This window comes from Lactuca virosa, chromosome 5 (genome assembly GCF_052849685.1).
Source record: "Lactuca virosa cultivar CGN04683 chromosome 5, Lactuca_virosa_CGN04683_v6, whole genome shotgun sequence".
NCBI classification, from domain to species: Eukaryota; Viridiplantae; Streptophyta; class Magnoliopsida; order Asterales; family Asteraceae; genus Lactuca; species Lactuca virosa.
This window is the reverse complement of record NC_136430.1, coordinates 435,369,370-435,391,551: the sequence shown is the minus strand read 5'-3', so window position 1 is coordinate 435,391,551 and position 22,182 is coordinate 435,369,370. Positions and strand designations below refer to the sequence as shown.

Here is a 22,182-nt window from a genome sequence, read left to right as displayed (position 1 = left end):
GACTTGGGGAGAAAGCAATGGCCAAGATTGTGCCACATCACCCATTTTCGTACAACACACTTCCGACTTCTAAAATCCGTAACTTTCACATACGACCTCCGTTTTTGACGTTCTTTATATCCACGCGTAGGTAAAAATAAGATCTACAACTTTCATTTTGACTCCGTCGGCTAATTCTCTACCGATCTTAAATTTAACAGTACGAGGAGATTATACTGTTAAATGTCCGCGTAAAATTCATAACTTCTAGATACGGACTCTGTTTTCGTCTGTCTTTTTACCGTTGAGTTCCTATTAATGAGATCTTCAATTCTCATTTAGGTCGTGTAGGCCAAAAACCGCTCGATCTAAAATTCGAGTTTCGGGCTGTGCACTGTTAAGCCAAATCTTAGAAAATTCATAACTTCCTCATACGAAGTCAGATTTGGACGTTCGTTTTTTGTATGTTCTCGGTTTAACGTATACTAAAACTTTTGTTTAGATTTCTAAGGCTAAAAAGTCTTCCATCATAAATTCACTATTTACGTCTCCCGGTGTCGTGCCGGTTTTGTCGTAAAACTTCGACGGACCATAACTTCTTCATTATAACTCGGATTTCAACGTTCTTTATATGTACGGAACCCTTGAGACGTATTCTACAACTTGGTTAAGATTATTTATTCTAAATAATCTTTTGTCAAAAAGTCATTTTCGACCCCTATTATCTCTAAATTGACTAGCCCGGATCTACGGGCATTACACTCAATGCCTGTCAACTCCACCAATTACTACTTCCGTTGCTACTTCACCTATTCCATCCAATGAAGGACCGAGCACATTTTATGAAGCTGGTGGTTCATCTGTTCCTTCAGGATCCTTTCCTCTTAGGCCTTATCACGACATTGCCTTTGAGAGGCTTGCTCTACATTTGGCCCATGAACAAAGCTCAGTGCCTTCCTCCCGAGCTAAGGGAATATTTATTGAGGAAGGCCACTCAAAAGAGGATGATCCAACCTTAACTGGACTTCAAAAGGAAATCAGTGTGCTTAATCAGAAGAATATTGAGATTGATATCCGGGTGGCTGATCTTGAAGCTGAAAAGACCCAACTCAAAATTCAGGTTGCAGATCTTGAGGCGGATAAAACTTTAAAAACTCAACAAATTTTGGATCTGCAAACTCATCTGGGATCCTTGACAGCAAGCTACTTTGACCTTAAGAAGAAGCTGGCAGAAGAATTTGGCGACAAATTCAATTCTTCAGTTCAACATCTCAATGCTGGCCAACCTTCTGCTCAACAAGTTGAAGACCCCCCTATTGACCAGCCCACTCAAAGAAGAACAAAAATTGTCGATCGATTTGATAAGGAACCAACTTAGGCGCCAAATGTTGTTGCACTTGAACGTGCCAAGTTAGCAGCTTCTGACAAGAAAAAGCAATTTCTCTTCAAGAAATCTTCTGATCAGAATGCTCCTGGAAATAAACCCACTATCACCGTCACTGATCTTGAACAGAAGAAATTTGGTCACAAGTACGGCGATAGATCGGGAATTGTCTCGTGGAGTTTCCATGACGGGCTGAACATGTGGATCGTAAAGCGCAAAAGCAAAAATGTGGAGTTCTACAACGACTTCCATGATTTCCATTCATGGACACGAGTTGATCTCTCATAATTATCAAGTGCTCCTTTCGTCAATCCATCAGGTGATCCAAAGGCTTCGCATTTCAAGCTATTCTTGGAGGATCAAGTAAAGAAGGTATTCACTGGCATGAAGACTGCTGAGTCTTTCATCAAAAGTTTCCCTAAAGTGTTGGATCCCAAGACCAATAAGCCCTTTCAGACTGTCATGTGGCCGCCAACAAATCAAGTCAGACAAGTTCCAATGCTGCAGACCTTCAGTGATGGATCTCTCAAAAACATGCAGTACTGGGTCTATGATGAAACTACTGTGTTTGTTGTCATCAAGTTCGAAGATGGTTGCTTTCGCTTGTACGATAAACATGACCTACTTCAATTTGGGAAGTGGGATATTCATCATCTGGCCCTACATCAGATCAAGGTTGCTGAAGATATTCTCGAGCCTGCTGCGAAAGAGTACACAACAATGGTTGTCGAGATTATTGCTAAGGGAATGTGGCAAGGGGCAATGGGTGGGTCTGATGTTCTTGTCATTGATAGAGACTGAGTTACAGCTAGCCCCAAACCAAGGGGGAGATTGAAGGGTCCATGTTATGGTTTGGTCTAGGCTTTGGATGTATAGGTCATTTAGTATTGTAATAGAAGTGTTTTGGTATGTTTACGGCCGTAAACCTGTTTACGACCTTGTCTAGTTTACTGTCATGTCTTCTTTCCTATATATAGGACCAGTTTGTGTCTGTTAATGGTTGTTGATTCATAGTGTTTACGGCCAGTCAGAGTTGTACCAGACGTTTTCTTAATACAAACGTGTGCAAGCTTTGATTCATTCTTCTTCTACTCAATTCTCTTCTTGTTTGATTGTTAGATTGTTTGATCACTAGTTAAGATCCTGTTTCTAGGACCTTACACATTTAAATATTTGAATTGATATGATTTTATCATGTTATTCACTTGAATTTACCACTTTATTATTTATCTGATCAGGTGACTGTTGGAGCTTCATTCTTGTCACAAACAGTAGCTCTATGACAGTAAAATTTGAAATTTGTGACACTGCTGGCCAGAAGAGGTTAAATTTTCTTTTTTGATTTTGTTACGCTGCTTTGTGAGGCGGTCCTTGGCGAAGAGGGACTCAAAACCCAGAATAAAAGGCACAGCCGAAGTCCTATCCGGTTGTGAACTTTGTATTTTTCAAATTTTGCCACAGTTACATAACATCGACTTTTTTACTTCTATTGATGTTTCTCTACTTTTTTTCCAGAAGGAACATGTGGTGAACTTTGATCAACAAACATATCCGCTTTTCGCTTTGTCCTCTCATCGATCTCTGTTTTTGTATTTTCCATGTTCATATTGTTTGTCTTCATTTTATAATTTCAGGAAAAAAAAATTGAGTGGGTTTCACGACTTCTTGATGGTCTAAAGTTGTGTACCAAAAACTTGTCAGATGCCAAGAAAATATTAAGTCCCAACTTTTTGAAATTTCAGATTTGCCCTTAATTAGTTTTTCTTTCCATTTATCTACTTAATTTTTAATTTAGAAAATGCCGTTTGCATACCTATTTTGCAAACGTCAATCTGGCAGTCACGTCAAGCCCACTTTCCATAGAGTCAATCTGGCAAGTGTCAAGGAACCAGATTCTCTTGGGAACCCTTGTAATAGAAGCTTTTCACCATCTACATTTCAGTGTAATCTTCGCAAAAAATTCTCTACAGAATTGGGGTTTTCTGGAAAAGGGTCACGGATATCGGGTCATAATGGATTTCGGGTTGAGTCCACCTCCAGCGGTGGTGGAAGTGGTGGATACGGTGGTTCCGACTCTGGAAGTTCTGGTGGAGGTGGTGGTGATGGTGGCGGCGGCGACGGCGACGGCGGCAAGAAATGGTCGTTTGTTTCATGGTAAAGGTTCCTAATTTGAATTGAATTTCACATTCGATTTTGCATTAAATCTGTTCATGTCAATTTTAGTAAAGGTATGTAGATGCTAGAACTTGAAGAATAAATCATTAAAGCAATCGTCCTTTTTCAGCCAAAATTCTTCAATTCATCATCATATGCTAAAATTCAAAATACCAAGATACCCATTAGAGGAACACAATTATGAAGCTAATTATGCATCCATTATCTCATTACTTTTATACTACTAGGTATTTGACTCTTCTTGAAGCACACCCTGTATGGACAAAAGCAGTGACATCTGCACTTTTGACTTTCGTTGGAGACTTGATATGCCAGGTATATCTTTCTTCTCTCATGGTGAAAACTATTTATAACAATATCATAATTCATACATGAACATACATTTTGTTCCATATAAATAAATCCAAAACTTGTATGATTCAGGTTGTAATCGATCAAGTGTCGTCTTTGGATCTGAACGGGTATCTCTTTTCACGCTTCTTGGGCTGGTTTTGGTTGGACCCACATTGCACTTCTGGTAATTACATCAAAATCTTGATTTTGTAATGTGGGCATATAATTTCATTAATTTGTTGTGTTTTGTAGTGTAAAAGAAGTAAAAGTATAAACTTTTGTGTAGGTACTTATACTTGAGTAAATTGGTAACAATGACTGGAGCTTCAGGTGCTTTTGTGCGCCTCATAATCGATCAGGTGACTTATTTTTATAAAATCATTTTGGGATGAATTTTTTTTTCAAAATTGTTAGCAAGAGGTCTATTAATATATAAATATTTTCAGTTTATATTTGCTCCGGCTTTTATTGGAGTTTTTCTATCAACATTGGTGACATTAGAGGGGAGGCCATCCCAGGTTATGCCAAAGCTTCAGCAGGTATGCTTTTATATTTTAGTATATTTTATAACATTTATCGTGACATTTGTTTTTATATAATATATGAAATCCAGTTTTAATAAATCGAATAATTATCTATGATTTAGGAGTGGGTATCTTCGGTTATTGCAAATTGGCAGCTATGGATACCTTTTCAATTTCTCAACTTCCGTTTTGTCCCTCAGCAATTTCAGGTTTGAGTTGTTTATTTTTATTTTTTTATATGATAAAAATCAATTTTTTTTTAATGTTGAAATTGATTTGGCAGGTCCTTGCAGCTAACTTTATTGCATTGGTGTGGAATGTAATTCTATCGTATAAAGCTCACAAAGAAGTAATTGCAAAATAGGTATGCAAACGGCATTTTCTAAATTAAAAATTAAGTAGATAAATGGAAAGAAAAACTAATTAAGGGAAAATCTGAACCGGTATCATGCTATTAAAGGGCAATTTGGTCAATCTTTGTTCAAGCTTAAAGATTGCAAGTTATTACATAGTTTTGTGATCATGAAAGGGCGAAATTGGAATAAAAAAGAAAAAGGGAAAGAACAAAAGAAGTAAAAGGTTTTTAAACAGTTTTAGACAAGTTTGGTTAAGGCTCCAAGGGCATTTTTCTTTCTAAAGAGGTATGAAAGTTTTGTATTTTCCTTATATCGTAAAGTAATGACACCATGATATGGTTTTTTAGGTCTTCCAATGCAATTTTTATTTGGATTAGGCTTAAAATGTATTCTGCTACCATTTCAACTTATGAATACTTTGACAAGTCATGAAGCGCTTCTAACCCACTATAGTATGTAAATTATTATTTTTTTCATTTACATTTTAATGTCTTACTATTTTCATACCTAATTTATATTTTAATCATAGGTGAGTAGATAGAATAAACAAATAAGTGCAAGTAATAATATAACAAAATGTATTATGTTGCAGGTTAGGATGAAGGTTGTGAAGCTTGGGTTCATGTATTGATTGTATGCCAATGGGGGCATGATTACCAGGTTTTTATATGTTACAAATTTGTTCAAAACATTGTGGTTTTTCTAGGTTCTTATATAACAACATTGCTATGTACTATTTACAGAGTCTTGGTATTTTGAAAGGATAGTTAAATTCTCATATTTTGTAAGGATAGTTAAATTCTCATGTTTTGAATCATTTAGACTACATGTTTCTCTCTTACATTATTTTTGTTTCATTACTCTGTAGGGTGGAGATGATGCTTTTGACCAAGCTACAAAGGAAGGGGGAGATAGAGATACATTAACTGTTATGGCGCCTATTGCTAAAAAAGAAAAGAGAAATAAAGCTTATGATGTGGACATGATATCTGAAACAAGAAGGTGCTCCTTCATAGCAATGTACTATTAGGTCATATAGTTAGGGAAAACCTCTTAATAACAATGTACAATCGGATCCTCTTTATACCAATGTATTACAATTTTTTGACATGATGTTATGCATGAAATTGATTGTTTTGGTATATATTTGTTTCCATTTTTTTGTATTACGCGTAAATGAGTATTGTAAAGACGCGTCGTAAATGTATATCGTAAATGGTTGCCGAAGTTTATGACACGCAAATGCGTGTCATCTTTATTTATGACAGAGGCTTTAATGATACGCAATGTGTGTCGTAAACGTGCGTCGTAAGGTCGCGACACGCAAATGCGCGACGTCTTCTTTTATGACAGGGGTTCCTTGATACGCATTGCGCGTCGTAAACGTGCGTCGTAAATGCGTGTCATAAATGCGCGTCTTAAATGCGCGTTGTCTATAGACGACGTGCAAAAGCGTGTCGTCTCTCGTTACGACAGGGCCTTCCTTGACACGCATTTGCGCGTCGTTTGAGCGTTTTACGACACGCATTGCGCGTCGTAAAAGGCTGTTTTTCTAGTAGTGAAGACATCTAAAAAAGAAGAAAGAGAAGTTTAGATTAGATATAAAGATAGTCCTTAATAAGACACCCAAATGTAATATTAAGGCTAGGACCCAACACAATATTTTATAACTTAGAAGAGGGATGCCGTAATCCAAGCTATAAAATATTTGAAGTTGGTGAATGACGATTCACCAATTTCCACCATAAAACGAAATAAATTATTAGGTTTTAATTAGTTTTGAAACTCCTAGATTCTTTGAGATTCATTGAACTTTTCAATGGCATGTTTCAATCTCGAGTGTGCCCTTCAAGTTTTGTGACTGGGATGCCGAGGATCACAAAACAAGGTGTGAAGTAACCATGCAAATTACTTGGTACTCTTAATGTTTTATCAGTCAATCGATGTGCAGGTTAACCACACGCGCTCCACCGACCTATGATAAACCTTAAGCCACCCTTTGCCTACCTTGTTAAGTCCAGGTTAGTGTGCCGGTTAACCACACACGCTCCACTAACGACTTAAGCAAAGTGCAAATTGTAATTTCATGGGTTAGCACCTTATTCACATTTTCCTAAAGTAACTAAGATTGAGAATTTTATAAAAAACATTTAGTTACTTTACATTCATCATGCTTTTAATGAGGATTAAAGTCATTGTACTACCCGTTCGGCTAACGACCCTCCACCAGTCAAGGAAGCGGTGGGTAAGAGTGGACACCCATTAAGCTGCCATTTTATAGGCAACAACCTTATACCCCCCTTATAGACCGGCTTCGTGAATGAGGCCTACTAACCGTAAAACGACTTGTTCTTATACATATATATATATATATATATATATATATATATATATATATTATTAATTTATAATAGTATAAAGTATAAGGTTGAATTTTAACTTTTAAAATTCTAGGGGTTGGAACTAAAGTTTAATAAAGTGAGTGAGACCTTACATGTTCCAAAACTTGAGGGAAAGTTTTTGATGAGCTTTGAGCATTCTAACACTCCTAAGTGTACATGCAGCCCTAGAAAACCTTGGATCTATGTTTGTCTAAAATACATGCAAAATACTTTTTCCAAGGTTCATAATCCTATCTAGCATACATGGGGAACTTTAAACATAAAAGATGACTAGAATTACATACCTTGTAGTTGATTTGATTCCTTGAAAAAACCTTGAGAGCCTAGCACCCCAAGTGTGATGCCTCAAATGTTTCACACAACACCAAGTGCTTTGGAATGACTTTGAGAGAATGTAGAACACTTCTAATTCGGCTTGCCCTCTTGTCTCACTAGTGTAGCCGATTTTGGTGGATGTCATGTTCTTTATATAGTGTGTTACACTTAGGGTTACACCATGTAAACCCTAATGTAACATGGCTCTTCATTTCCATGACCCATGGGTTTGTAACTCACATGGAGCATCCATGGAGCATCCTATGGACCTTAGCCCAACTTGATAATTCATGGAGCATCTAGCCCACTATACAAGTTATGGATGATTTACATAATCAACCCATATATTTAATTAGTCTCTTTTTGATCACTTAATTAATTCTAGATTATTTCTTGATCAATACTAACTAAATAATATTATTAATATATTAGAACTTATAATATATTAATAAACCACAAGTGTTATTTCTCTCATTTAGTCTATCCAAATGCATGATGTCATGCAACCCAAATGGATCATGCCGGGTCGGGTCAAGTACGTACCAGAAATAGTTATGGACTTAGACACCTTATCCAACAGTCTCCCACTTGGATAAGTCTAATAACTATAAATGCAAGTATGACTTCAGGAACCGATCAGCAATCGTAGCTCTTTTCAAGGTCTCTCGGAACTGAGAAGATAATGATACACCATTTAAGATAAGTGATCATATAATTCTCTGTTCTAGATATCAGCCGGACAAATACATGGAACAATGTCTTACTTATTGTCCATCAGTTTGTTTCTCGATTTCCGATTTGTTTGACATAGAACTTAATTGAACACATCAACTTAGTTCTGACCGGGCCCGGTACATAGGTCAAAACAAAATCATCGAGGGGCCCAGATATCGCTTCTAATCCAAGAAGGAACAGATAAACTTCGACTCATATGCTTGTTCTACTACTTGTTGAATCACACACAAACGCACGTTTTATAACATCGAGTTACCAATGCGTTTTCGTACGATCAATGCATAACTAACTCATATGCAACAAGTCATATCTCTAGGTTTGAAGACTTATATGATATTACCATCTCGCGATCACTTGAGATAAATTCCATGAAGTGATACCAGCGAGCGTGGGTTGAATCCAATACTCAGAACTTATGAGCACTCATGAGTGTTGAGGCCATGTCCAACATCTTAGACCTCTACAACCAACTCATGACAGTCTTAATTCATATCTACTTCCAACATATGACCGACTGTGGATAATTTGAATAATATGTAAAAAACAACATAAATATTCTGGAAGTCAAAACATGCAAAAGAGATACTAGTAAACGATTGACAAAAGATAGCAACACTTTACTCATAAATAAACACAACTTTTATCCATCATCAAATGTCAATTACACTTTACAAATTTCAAGGCTATCTACCTACTAAAACTAATATCATCCTTCAGCCCTATGCTCCGTGCGTGCTGGAGATGCTTAGCCCTACTCAGTCCCTTCGTGAGGGGATCTGTTGGGTTCTCATCTGATGATACCCTCTTTGCAACGAGGAGTCCTTCTTCTATTCGATGTCTGATGAAATGGTATTTTCCGTCAATGTGTCTGGATCTCCCGTGATCCCTTGGTTCCTTGGCTAAGGCAACTGCACTTTCACTATCACAGAAAATTTCCATAGGCTCCTTTATAGCTGGTACTATTCCAAGGTCTCCAATGAAGTTCTTCAGCCATATTGCCTCCTTTGCAGCCTTGCTTGCCGCTATATACTCTGATTCGCAAGTTGAATCAGCCACTGTCTCCTACTTGGAACTTTTCCAAGTAATTGCTCCTCCGTTTAAGGTAAAGACCCAGCCCGATTGAGATCAGAAATTATCCCTATCAGTCTGGAAGCTAGCATCACTATACCCTACAACTATCAAGTCATCACTCCCACCAAGGGTAAGGACCCATTCCTCAGTCCTCCGCAAGTACTTGAGAATGTTCTTTACCGCAGTCCAGTGAGCCTTGTCAGGGTTCCCCTGATATCTGCTGACCATGCTCAAGGCAAATGCCACATCAGGACGAGTACAAGTCATAGCATACATGATCGATCCTACAGCGGAAGCATAAGGTACTCGACTCATTTCTGCTATCTCAGCCTCGGTACTCGGGCTCTGAGTCTTACTCAATCTGGCGTTACACTGGATAGGTAACTCTCCCTTTTTGGAATCCTGCATGCTGAACCTCTTCAGCACCTTATCCAAGTAGGTACTCTGACTAAGTCCAATTAGTCTTTTACTCCGGTCTCTCAGAATCCTTATCCCTAGAATATAGGCAGCTTCTCCTAGGTCTTTCATAGCGAAACACTTCCCAAGCCAGGACTTCACTTCCTGCAGGGTTGGGATGTCATTTCCTATGAGTAGTATGTTATCCACATATAGTACCAAAAAGCTAACTATACTCCCACTAGCCTTGACATATACACAAGATTCATCTTCACTCCTCGAAAAGCCAAACTCTTTGACTTTCTCATCGAAACAAAGATTCCATCTGCGATGTGCTTGTTTCAATCCACAGATGGATTTCTCAAGCTTACACACTCTATTAGGGTACTTTGTACTAACAAAACCCTCTGGCTGACACATGTAAACATCCTCAGCCAACTTTCCATTAAGGAAAGCAGTTTTGACATCCATTTGCCATATTTCATAGTCATGAAATGCAGAAATGGCTAACAATACCCTAATAGACTTAATCTTGGCTACTGGTGAAAAGGTCTCATCATAATCAACTTCTAGAGTTTGAGAAAAGCCCTTTGCAACCAGTCGCGCCTTATAAGTGTGTACATTACCATCCATGTCGGTCTTCTTCTTGAAGATCCATTTGCACCCAACTGTCTTGCGACCTGGTACATTGTCAACCAAGTTCCAAACTTCATTGTCATACATGGACTATATCTCGCTGTCCATTGCCTCTTTCCATTTAGCAGACTCAGGGCCTGCCATGGCTTCCGCATAGCTGTTAGGTTCATCCAGACTTACCAGTGTCTCATCACTGATAAGTGTATCACCTTCCGCAGTAATATGGAAACCATAGTAATGCTCAGGTGCATTCCTAACCCTTGTGGAACGCCTCAGAGGTACAGACTCGTCAATTGGATCAACAGGAGTTTCCTCCTCAAGTTGACTGCTAGGGTTTGAGGTTCCTTCACCACTTGACTCTTGAATTTCTTCAAGGTCAATTTGCCTCCCACTGTTTCCTTGGCTTATGAACTCTCTCTCTCTCTCTCTCGAAAGAAACCCCTCCTTGCTACAAAGACCACATTCTCACTAGGTCTGTAGAAGAGGTAACCAAAGGATTTCTATGGGTAGCCGATGAAAATACACCTCTCACTTCGAGGTTCGAGCTTATCGTGAGTCTCGCGTCTCACGAAAGCTTCGCAACCCCAAATCTTAATGTGGGCTAGATTAGGAACTTTTCCAGTCCACATCTCGTGAGGTGTTTTGGCAACCTTCTTTGTAGGGACCACATTAAGGATATGAGCGGCAGTCTCTAAGGCATACTGTGACAACCGTCAATTTTTGGCCAAGTCAAAGTCAACTAAAGTCAACAAGTCAAACCGGTAAACTCATCTAACCCTTGTACATTAGGGTTTCCATTATGTTTCTTATTGTACAACTCGCAATCTTAATACAAAGTATCACTTAGAGTTTTCACGTGTTCGGAAATCCTAAACCCTAATCAGGGCAAGTGATGAAACTACTCGATAAAACATTATTTCATACCCATCGAGGGCGTATAACATTCATAACGAGACTTAACGGGATTTACGAAGCTTACTTTACGAAGCCAAACACTCAAAAAGGTCGCAAACGAAATCTCTCTCAACCTCTTTCACTCTATCTCTCTCTATGAGAAATCTCTCCCAAATCTCTCCAAGTATGAGAAATCTCTCCTGAATCTCTCTCAAAATCTCTTTTAACTTTTTATAATCTTTCGGGTTATCCCGACACTTAACCGGGTCAAAAACCGCTTGAAACGGGGTAATATTTGGTAAAACAGCCTTAATAGACCGAAGCCTCCCTTTAGGAAGCGAACCCTCTTGGACCGAAAGTGCTTAGAACTGAAGGTCCCTATAGGGACCGAACTGCTGAAGAACCGAAACCATGCGAACCGAACCCGAAGCCTGCGAACCGAACCGAACCTCCCTTTGGACCGAACCTTCCTTTCGCCTTCGCCCCATTTCGCTCCTGACCACCTTCGCTCCATTTCGGCCCATTTAGCCTTCAGGCCCAGCAGCAGTAGGGACCGAACATCGGCCCAGTACCGAGAAGTCTCGCAGATAGGCCAATTTCACCCGGTTTTCGACTACGACTTCATTTTAGGCCCGTTTTACCTAATTTTAACGCGGGATTTTCACCCAAAATCATATTTTAACATATAGAACCCCATACTTCATAATTAATCACGTTTTTGGGGTATAATCCTTATCCAAGAAGAGTGGGTGGGATATTATTGGTGGAGTGTTGACTTTACTTTAGTGTATGACACAAGCAACCACCCATGCCCACTCAATGACCAGCCCTTGTCCTTCCACCATACCTGGTCATTTCATTGTCCTTTTCCCCCTCTTTCCAGCCAAGTACTTTGACTCAAGGGTAGAAAAACCCTTATCTCTCCTCCCATTCACTCACACTTCACCAAGAAGCAAAAACTCATTCTCTCTCACTTCTCTCTCTCTAAATTTTGAGATTTCAAGGCTGGTCTTGGGTTTCTCCTCCACCTTTGGTAAGTATCTTCCTCCTACACTTATATATTCTACTATCCTTCATCCAAATCATAGATTGCTTACACACATATCGTCATATTTGTTGTTAGATCTTCAAATCTTCAAGCATCTCCCAAGTGTTCTTGAGTTGAACACTTCTTTTCTCCATCATCCATCTACTGAAATCACTCAAGGTGAGTTCATACCCCTACATTGTCATGTTTTTCTTAAGTTTTAAGGGGGGGGGGGGAATACAAGTTAAAACACCAAGAACACAACTAAACTCAAACAACAGCTTTCATCAGAAAAGTTAAGTCTTATTCACAGACTGTTTTGACTATCTTAAACTTAATATCTTTCAAAACTGTTTAATATGCAAATAGTTCAGGTTCATACCTTTAAAATGACTACTTGCACATCTCCATATGATTTTTCTACGATTTATGGTGATTTTTACAAAACTGCCTACCATTTCAAAAATGAATTCGGACCAGTCTGTGAATATGAACATTTTAACACAAGTTAAAGACTTCTAAAAAGCATAATAAAAATTATGAATAAACTAGACACATTTTATGAACTCTCAGAATTTACGGATTCAGTTTTCGACTTCGTATGATTTTTCTAAAACAGTGCAGAAAGGTTAAAAACTAGTTAATAGCTTATAACTTTCATAACACTTTGTATTATGTTGAGCAAAGTGTATAACAATAAGTTCTAAATATTGAATGTATTTTCTTGTTAGTTTATCATCATAAACTGAAATTTAGTCATTCATGATAAGATTCTTCATTCATTTCGAACACATATAATAAGCTATAATAAGCATAGTTTATGGATTTTTATTACATGAGAAAGGTTTTACTCTCAAAACAAATGGATTTTTCATATACTACATAATAGTAATAGTTTATGGATTCATAGCACTAATTTATTTTCATAAAAGAGTTCTTTTACATTACAAACGTTTTGGATAAACTATAATAGGTATAGTTTATGTATCATTTACATTTCAAACTCATTTACCAAAGGTTTTCAGTTCAGTTCACGTAAATCTGTTAATGAATAAATTTGTGAGATATTCGCTTCGTGTTACCTTCGTAGTAACAAAGTCAAAAGTCCTGTAAATTGTAACCAGAGTCTCTTGTAGGGAGAGCGTGATAGTTGTGTATAGATCTATATTGGGTCTGACAAGCCCGCACCTGAACTGCATGCAACAGCTAGACCGACAGGTCTGAGGTGACAAGTGTCATTTAACTTGCGACGCCTGAAGAACGTCGTATTACGAGGTCGTCTGAGTCTTAGCATGGTTATAATAGCTCACATGGGGTATTAACAAATCATAAGATTTACGGGTTTTACTTTTAAATTAGCGAGTTATGTCGATTTAACTCACAGGAATTACTTTAAGTATGGAAAATACTTGTACACTTCGGTCTTAGGATTAAAGACAACACATAACACATAAAGTTTACGGGAGATTTCTCAAATCAAAAAGGGTTTTATGCCGATTTAAAACCACTTTTATATCTTTAAGTATGGAAAAATACTTGTTTATTTTCGGTCCTGGGATTTAGGACCACCTAACTTTTATTAGGAAAATATAGGATTTTCTTTGGAACATATTTCTATTAAAACTACATAAAGCTAGAATTGTTAGACTTCAGCTATACTTGCTAAGTGTACATGTTAGAGTTATATAAAATTGAATTGAAGTCGACTTAGAATTGGTGGGCCCGCCTTATCTCCTGTTCCTTGTTTGGTTGTGGACCTAGGGCAGACCCATTATATTCAACGGTTTATTTAACTTAAATTTATATAACTTATATACGTTGGGTAATTATAGAAGGAACCTACAGGTCTTTCTAGGGTTCATTATCGCATAACATAGGAGCATTCATTTCACACTTAATTAAGAAAATATTGGATTTTCTTTGGAAACATATTTCTATTAAAACTACATTTCGTCTAGAATTGTTAGGCTTCAACTATAATTGCTAAGTGTATATGCTACAGTTATATAAGAATCTAGTCACAATCGACTTAGAATTGGTGGGCCCGCCTTATCTCCTGTTCCTTGTTTGGTTGTGGACCTAGGGCAGACCTATTATATTCAACGGTTTATTTAACTTAAATTTTATATAACTTATATACGCTGAGTGATTATAGAAGGAATCTATGGTTCTTCTAGGGTACATTATCGTATAACATAGAAGCATTCATTTCACACTTAATAAAGAAAATATTGGATTTTCTGGAAACATACTCTGTCGCTTTTTCAAGGAAAACAGTTTCTTTCTCAAACAAAATTCTTATGAACTCACCAACTTAATTGTTAACACTTTTTCAAAACTACTTGTATTCTCAGGAAATCAGTGAAACAGGAAAACCAACAACATTTTGAGGATGGGACGATAAATCGTCAAACAATTCATTTTGTCATCATAATGTAATTGATTTTGAAACATGTAAACTTATTCCATGGTGTAACCTTTTCAATTATATTTATGATGGTTGTATTTACTTTGAGCACTATTATACTCGTTGTTGTGATACTTTACATGAAGTCCTCCACCCCCGGACGTTTCCGCCATCCTTGGTTTGGGGGTGTAACAGATTGGTATCAGAGCATTGTTTATAGTGAACTAAGTATATTGAACCACATAAGATATACAAACTATAAATGCATTGGGACTAAGGTCTCTGATTTAACATTTTCAAATAACTATACTTTTAGAAATAAATAGTTTCTTGTTAAAAGTACATACATGCATACCGGTTTAGTGTCATGTCTAAGGAAAACGCAAAAGTTAAAAATAGAGGAGTTGTGCAATGTGAATATGCCCTGGGATATGCAATCAAGTCTGGGAGGGATATAGCCTGATCAACTATATTCGTCCGAGAAATGACTAGCATGTGCCGGGGGATAGTCATGGTGGACAACAAGTCTATCAACTTACCAACACCCATACAAGAAAATCGTTAAGAACCAAACATAATATTAAAATACTATAGGAGTATTTGGTGATACCATGATCAACTTATGTGAAAACTAAAGACCCCTATTAGTAGGTCTATAACGACTGAGTGCATACGCCAAGGTTATACATAATTAAATATATTATAGACTCGGAATCTATGGCTATTGCTCTACTTCTTGTTCCTTGTTTGGTTGTGGACTTAGGGTGGAGTCATTTATTCGAAGGTCTATTCTATCTCAGATTATGTATAACCGGTATGCACTATGTGATTATAGACGTGACTGATAAGGATCACCCCCTATAAGTAATTATAGGATTAGACATCTATTAATTATCTCTTCCACCCCTATTCTCGCACGGACAGCACGACAAGATCTTACATACCAGGAGACCCCTACTTTCCGAACCCAGAGAGTTAGTGAGTGATGAGGAAAGGAGTCGGAGGTGGAGCCAGAGGTCGACAACTCTCCTCACATAGCCTGGGCTCTCGTGAACCGTCTCGACTCCATCAAACATGTGCCCCGTTGGGCAGCATTGATCGAGGGATGGAGTCGCCATCAGCTACAGCAACTCGCCATTTGGGGGACGTATTATCGTAAGCAGAGTTCATTTTACTCACAAGACCTTGTAGATTAGGTCTATGAGTACGCGTTGGTGCTACTCCCCTCCATGTGTACTGTTGACCTCGCAAGTTAGTGATTACACTAGTCGAGAGATTTATTTTCGGTCCAAACTTTTCTTGCAATGATGTGGTGTGGACCTGCATCAGGCTCAAAACCTTCCTCTAAAAAAAAACTAAATATGCTAAAATCATACAAATAAAAGGGGCATGCGTATTATTTCTTTGGGAGCAATACTACTAAAATTCATAAGTTAATCATATATAGACTCTCGTTATGAACTGTTTTCAGAACACCATAAACAACCGGAACACGATACACTCAGAACTAAGATAAATAACTCCCGACGTATAAACCCTTATTCAAGACTCACTATCATCTCACCTTTTTAAGCCTCATAGTTAAAAGATACTGTTGTCATCATTCAATTTCGATTGGTATAGTCCTCACCTTCCCGATTTAACGGCTATGAAAGGACCCTTCACCTAACCCACCGAATATCGAAACCTTCGTCTCCCATAAACACATCCAGCACGGACCCCCGGGTCACCTCTCGCTGTGAAACCCCAAAACACTCACCAGAGGAGTATTATACCTTCCAAAACCTTACCACAAGTATTTCCAGAAGTCCCTTTGGGAATGTCACGTATGCAACAGATAAGGTTCAAGCACAGAAGCTTGGGACGAATACGGTTAGTCTACCACTACTACGTGTATACGCGAGGATAATGTATAATTGAGATTCTACAGACATTGGATGTGTGCTTCCGCCGAATTGTGAGACAACCCCACATTCCTTAAGATAGTCGAGGAACTCTGTACTAAGATACTCACCACCACGATCGGATCGAAGCATCTTAATGTTCCTGCCCAATTGATTCTCTACTTCATGTTTAAACTCTTTAAACCTATCGAAAGTTTCTGACTTATGCTTGATTAAGTAGACATATCCATATCTACTATAATCATTTGTAAAAGTCACATAATAACGATTAGCATCCGTTGTGGCAGTTTTGAAGGGTCCACACACATCTGTGTGTACTAGATCCAACAAACCTTCACCCCTAGCACAAGAACCTGTGAAGGGTGACTTTGTCATTTTTCCAAGTAAGCATGATTCACAACTATCATCTGACTTTAGGTCGAATGACTCCAAGACTCCATCCTTTTGGAGTTGGCCTATGCGTTTCTTGCTTACATGTCCAAGACGACAATGCCATAATGATGCTTTATCCAAGTTATTATCATTAGTAGAATCAATACACAACACATTATTTCCTAAGTTATCTACAACAGACACAACTTCATACACACCATCACAAGGTAATGCTTTAAAATAAAACACATTATTAAAGAAAGCATTTATTCCGCTAATTTCATTATCAAAAGAAAAAGTAAACCCTTGTTTGTACAAAGCATGAAAGGAAATAATATTTCTTGCCATTTCAGGCGAGTAACAACATTTATTCAAATCTAAAGTAAACCCACTACTTAGCAATAAAGAATAAACTCTAATCTTGGTGACAAGTGTAACTTTCCTATTTCCCATGATCAAGTTTATCTTCCCATGCTCCACATTCTCACTTCTTCTTAGTCCCTGCAAATCAGAACAAATATGAATAACACAGCCGGTATCAAGGACCCAAGAGTTAGAATAGGGTGAGTTATTAGATAATATAGTGTAAATACCTGCATGGTTGGGTTTTACTTTCCCATCCTTCAGATCTTGCTGGTACTTTGGGCAGTTCCGCTTCCAGTGCGCCTTTTCATGGCAATAAAAGCATTCAACCTCTTTTGGATCAGAAGAAGGAGTGATGAAACCTTTCTTGGTTCCACTTGAAGAGGAGCTATCAAGGGTCTTACCCTTGGTACCCTTCGAAGGGTTCTTCCTCTTTTTCCCTCTACCTTTCCCGATTTCCAAGACAGGTGCGGAGTTTGGAGTAGGAGTAGGAGTAATAACAACCGACTTACCTTTAAGACCACTTCCGGCGGTCTTCAAGAGTCCTTGAAGTTTGCTGAGGGTGATTTCTTCCTTGTTCATGTGGTATGTCATGCGAAATTGATCATAACACGATGGTAAGGAGTGCAAAATGATATCTATTGCTAACTCCTCGGGGAAGTTCACATTAAGTTTCAACAAACGGTCCACATACCTTTGCATTTTCTGCATGTGGCCCGTGACGGGTTCACCATCCTTCATCCTGGTCATTATCATGGAGGAGATGATTTCATATCGCTCTTGACGAGCACTCTGATGGTAGCGGTCCATCAAATCCTGGTGCATCTTAAAAGGATAGTAGTCCTCATAGGACTTTTGGAGCTCGGCTGTCATAGTGGCCATCATGATGCATGCCACTTTGGTAGCATCTCTTTCATGTGTCTCATATTCAGCAAGCTCCTCAGGAGTAGCAGTCGACTCGGGTACCTTAAGCTCCTTGTCGAGAACATATTATTTGTTCTAATACCTAGTGACCATCCTGATGTTCCTGATCCAATCTGTAAAGTTGGATCCATCAAAGATGACTCTCCCACAAAGGTTCATGAGAGAGAAGGAGCCGGTAGGGTTTGAGCCAGAAGCAGCATTGTTAGAAGACATCTGAAAAAGAAGAAAAGACAAGTTTAGTTTAGATATAAAGATAGTCTTTAATAAAACACCCAAATGTAATATTAAAGCTAGGATCCAATCACAACATATTATAACTTAGAAGAGGGATGCCGTAATCTAAGCTAAAACATATTTGAAAGGTAGGTGAATGACGATTCACCAATTTCCACCATGAAAAACGAAATATATAAATTTTTAGGTTTTATTTGGTTTTTTTTAGAAACTCCTAGATTCTTTTGAGATTCATTGAACTTTTCAATGGCATGTTTCAATCTCGAGTGTGCCCTTCATGTTTTGTGACTGGGATACTGAGGATCACAAAACAAGGTGTGAAGTAACCATGCAAATTACTTGGTACCCTTAATGTTTTTCAATTAATAGATGTGTCGGTTAACCACACGCGCTCCACCGACCTATGAAAAACCTTAAGTCATCCTTTGTCTACCTTGTTAAGTCCAAGTTAGTGTGCCGGTTAACCACACACGCTCCACCAACGACTTAATCAAAGTGCAAAGTGTAATTTCATGGGTTAGCACCTTATTCACATTTTCCTAAAGTAACTAAGATTGGGAATTTATAAAAACATTTAGTTACTTTATAATAATCATTATACTTTTAATGAGAATTTTAAGTCATTGTCCTACCCGTTCGGCTAACGACCCTCCACAATTAAGCTGCCATTTTATAGGCAACAACCTTATACCCCCCTTATAGACCGGTTTCGTGAATGAGGCCTACTAACGGTAAAACGACTTTGATCTTATATATATATATATATATATATATATATTAACTTATAATATTATAAAGTATAAGGGTTGAATTTTAACTTTTAAAATTCTAGGGGTTGGAACTAAAGTGTATTAAGATGACTTTACATGTTCCAAAACTTGAGGGCAAGTTTTGTAACTTTACAAAACCTTTCAATTCATAACTTATGAGTTATTAAAATGAAGACTCTTCATTTGTGTAACTTATGTGTTCTTTTAATGGATTTAATGCAAAGTGACTTTTGGTTATCCATAACTTGAGGACAAGTTATGGACTCCATTAAAACACATAAAGATCATGAATTCAACATTAAACAAGTAATTCCTATGATCTATCAAGAACTCATAAGAACATGAATAATCATATCAAAATTTCAAGAACATATGAACACATATCATCATGTAATTTTGATATTAGCCATTGTAAATGGATTAGAAAAATCATTACACCATCTAAAACAAGTTTTAAAACACCAAAACAGTTTAGGGTAATGTTTCTAGTCCATTTCCAGCAGCAAAACTCGAAAAACTACACTCAGGGCTCCTACTCGTCGAGTGCAAGAACCTACTCGACGAGTAGGATGAGTTTGCTCATGGACTCGTCGAGTCCCCCCATGGACTCGGCGAGTTCATGCTTCAGAATGCATAAAAACGAGTTTTTTTCACAATTTTGCATCAAGTATCAAACAAACAAGCCTAGGCTTTGATGCCACTGATGGACTTTGAGCATTCTAACACTCCTAAGTGTACATGCAACCCTAGAAAACCTTGGATCTATGTTTGTCTAAAATACATGCAAAATACTTTTTCCAAGGTTCATAATCCTATCTAGCATACATGGGGAACTTTAAACATAAAAGATGGCTAGAATTACATACCTTGTAGTTGATTTGATTCCTTGAAAAAACCTTGAGAGCCTAGCACTCCAAGTGTGATGCCTCAAATGTTTCACACAACACTAAGTGCTTTGGAATGACTTTGAGAGAATGTAGAACACTTCTAATTCGGCTTACCCTCTTGTCTCACTAGTGTAGCCGATTGTGGTGTATGTCATGTTCTTTATATAGTGTGTTACACTTAGGGTTACACCATGTAAACCCTAATGTAACATGGCTCTTCATTTCCATGACCCATAGGTTTGTAACTCCCATGGAGCATCCTATGGACCTTAGCCCAACTTGATAATCCATGGAGCATCTAGCCCACTATACAAGTTATGGATGATTTACATAATCAACCCATATATTTAATTAGTCTCTTTTTGATCACTTAATTAATTCTAGATTAATTCTTGATCAATACTAACTAAATAATATTATTAATATATTAGAACTTATAATATATTAATAAACCACAAGTGTTATTTCTCTCATTTAGTCTATCCAAATGCATGATGCCATGCAACCCAAATGGACCATGCCGGGTCGGGTCAAGTACATACCAGAAATAGTTATGGACTTAGACACCTTATCCAACAACTTTGTGACTTTCAAAACTTTTCATCTTTCATAACTTATGAGTTAATGGTTTATTAAAATGAGAGACTTTTTATTTTATGTAACCTATGTGTTTATTAATGGACTTTAAAAGGATGACTTTTGGTAATCCATAACTTGAGGACAAATTATGGATTCCATTAAAACACATCAAGATCAAGAATTAAACTAACAAGCAAGTTGCAAATAATTCCTATGATCTTCTAAACTCATAAGTGTATGAACATTCATATCAACAATTTCAAGAATCATAAATAAACCATACAAAACTTGAAATTTTGATAATAGCCATTGAAAATGGATTAGCATAACCATTACACCATCTAAAACAAGTTTTATAAGACCAAAACAGTTTAGGGTAATGTTTCTAGTCCATTTCCAGCAGCAAAACTCGAAAAACTGCACTTTGGGCATTCTACTCGTCGAGTGCATGAACCTACTCGACGAGTAGGATGATTTTATGCATGGACTCGTCAAGTCCCCCCATGGACTCGGCGAGTTCACTCATCAGAATGCATATTTTTTGACTTTTTTCAACAATTTGCATCAACTATCAAGAAAACAAGCCTAGGCTCTGATACCACTAATGTGATTTGAGCATTCTAACACTCCTATGGTGTACATACAACCCTAGAAACCTTGGATCTATGTTTTACTAAGATACATGCAAATTTGTTTTTCCAATGTTCTTAACATAACTAGCATGGCATGGGGAACGTTGAAACATAATAAGCTAGTAGAGTTACATACCTTTTAGTAGTGGTTGATTGCTTGGAGTTTGAGAGCGTAGCACCAATAATGTGGATGCCTCAAATGGAAGTCACAATCACCACAAACCTTGGAAACTTGAGATAATAGTAGAACACTTCTAGAAATCGGCCACCCTTAGTTCTCACACAAAAACTAGTGCAATTTCAAGTGCCAAGGACTCATTTATATAGTGTGGTGGATTAGGGTTACATCCATGTAAACCCTAATACCCATGACCTTTCATTTCCATGAGATCCATGGGTTAAAGCTCCATGGAATATCCATGGACTTACCATGCAAGCCTAGCCCATTCTAAATAAGCATTAGCCCACACTATATAAATACAAGAGTCCATATTTAATTAGTCACACTTTTGATCACCAAATTAATTCTAAATTAATTTTAGACCAATACTAATTAAATAATCTGATTTCATATTAATATATTAGAACTTATAATATATTAATAAATCATAACTTATACTATTCTCAAAATATTATCCATATAAATTGTTCGGGTGAAGTGAAACCCAAATGGACTATGCCGGGTCGGGTCAAGTACATCTCAAATATAGTTATGGACTTAGACGCGTTATCCAACACTCCGGCATTGCTGGCCTTTCATCCGATGATCAGAAGTCTTGGGTCTCTCTCCAGGACCCTCTACTACATGCACCTGGCACGACCCTCTCTTCTCAAAGTGCTCCACATCGATCTCACATCCTCAGACTTTTGAAGTCATATCCTT

The 22,182-nt window shown here is 37.6% G+C and overlaps 1 pseudogene across 1 annotated transcript; it reads left to right on the top strand.

Moving 5' to 3' along the window:
* The first annotated feature begins 3,161 nt into the window (after positions 1 to 3,161).
* On the top strand, positions 3,162 to 5,861 carry LOC145114195 (protein sym-1-like; annotated as a pseudogene). The gene is made up of 10 exons (XR_013710948.1): positions 3,162 to 3,517; positions 3,766 to 3,853; positions 3,962 to 4,055; positions 4,158 to 4,230; positions 4,318 to 4,410; positions 4,518 to 4,604; positions 4,679 to 5,203; positions 5,344 to 5,411; positions 5,495 to 5,535; positions 5,620 to 5,861. The product of XR_013710948.1 is annotated as a protein sym-1-like (transcript).
* The last annotated feature ends 16,321 nt before the right edge of the window (positions 5,862 to 22,182 follow it).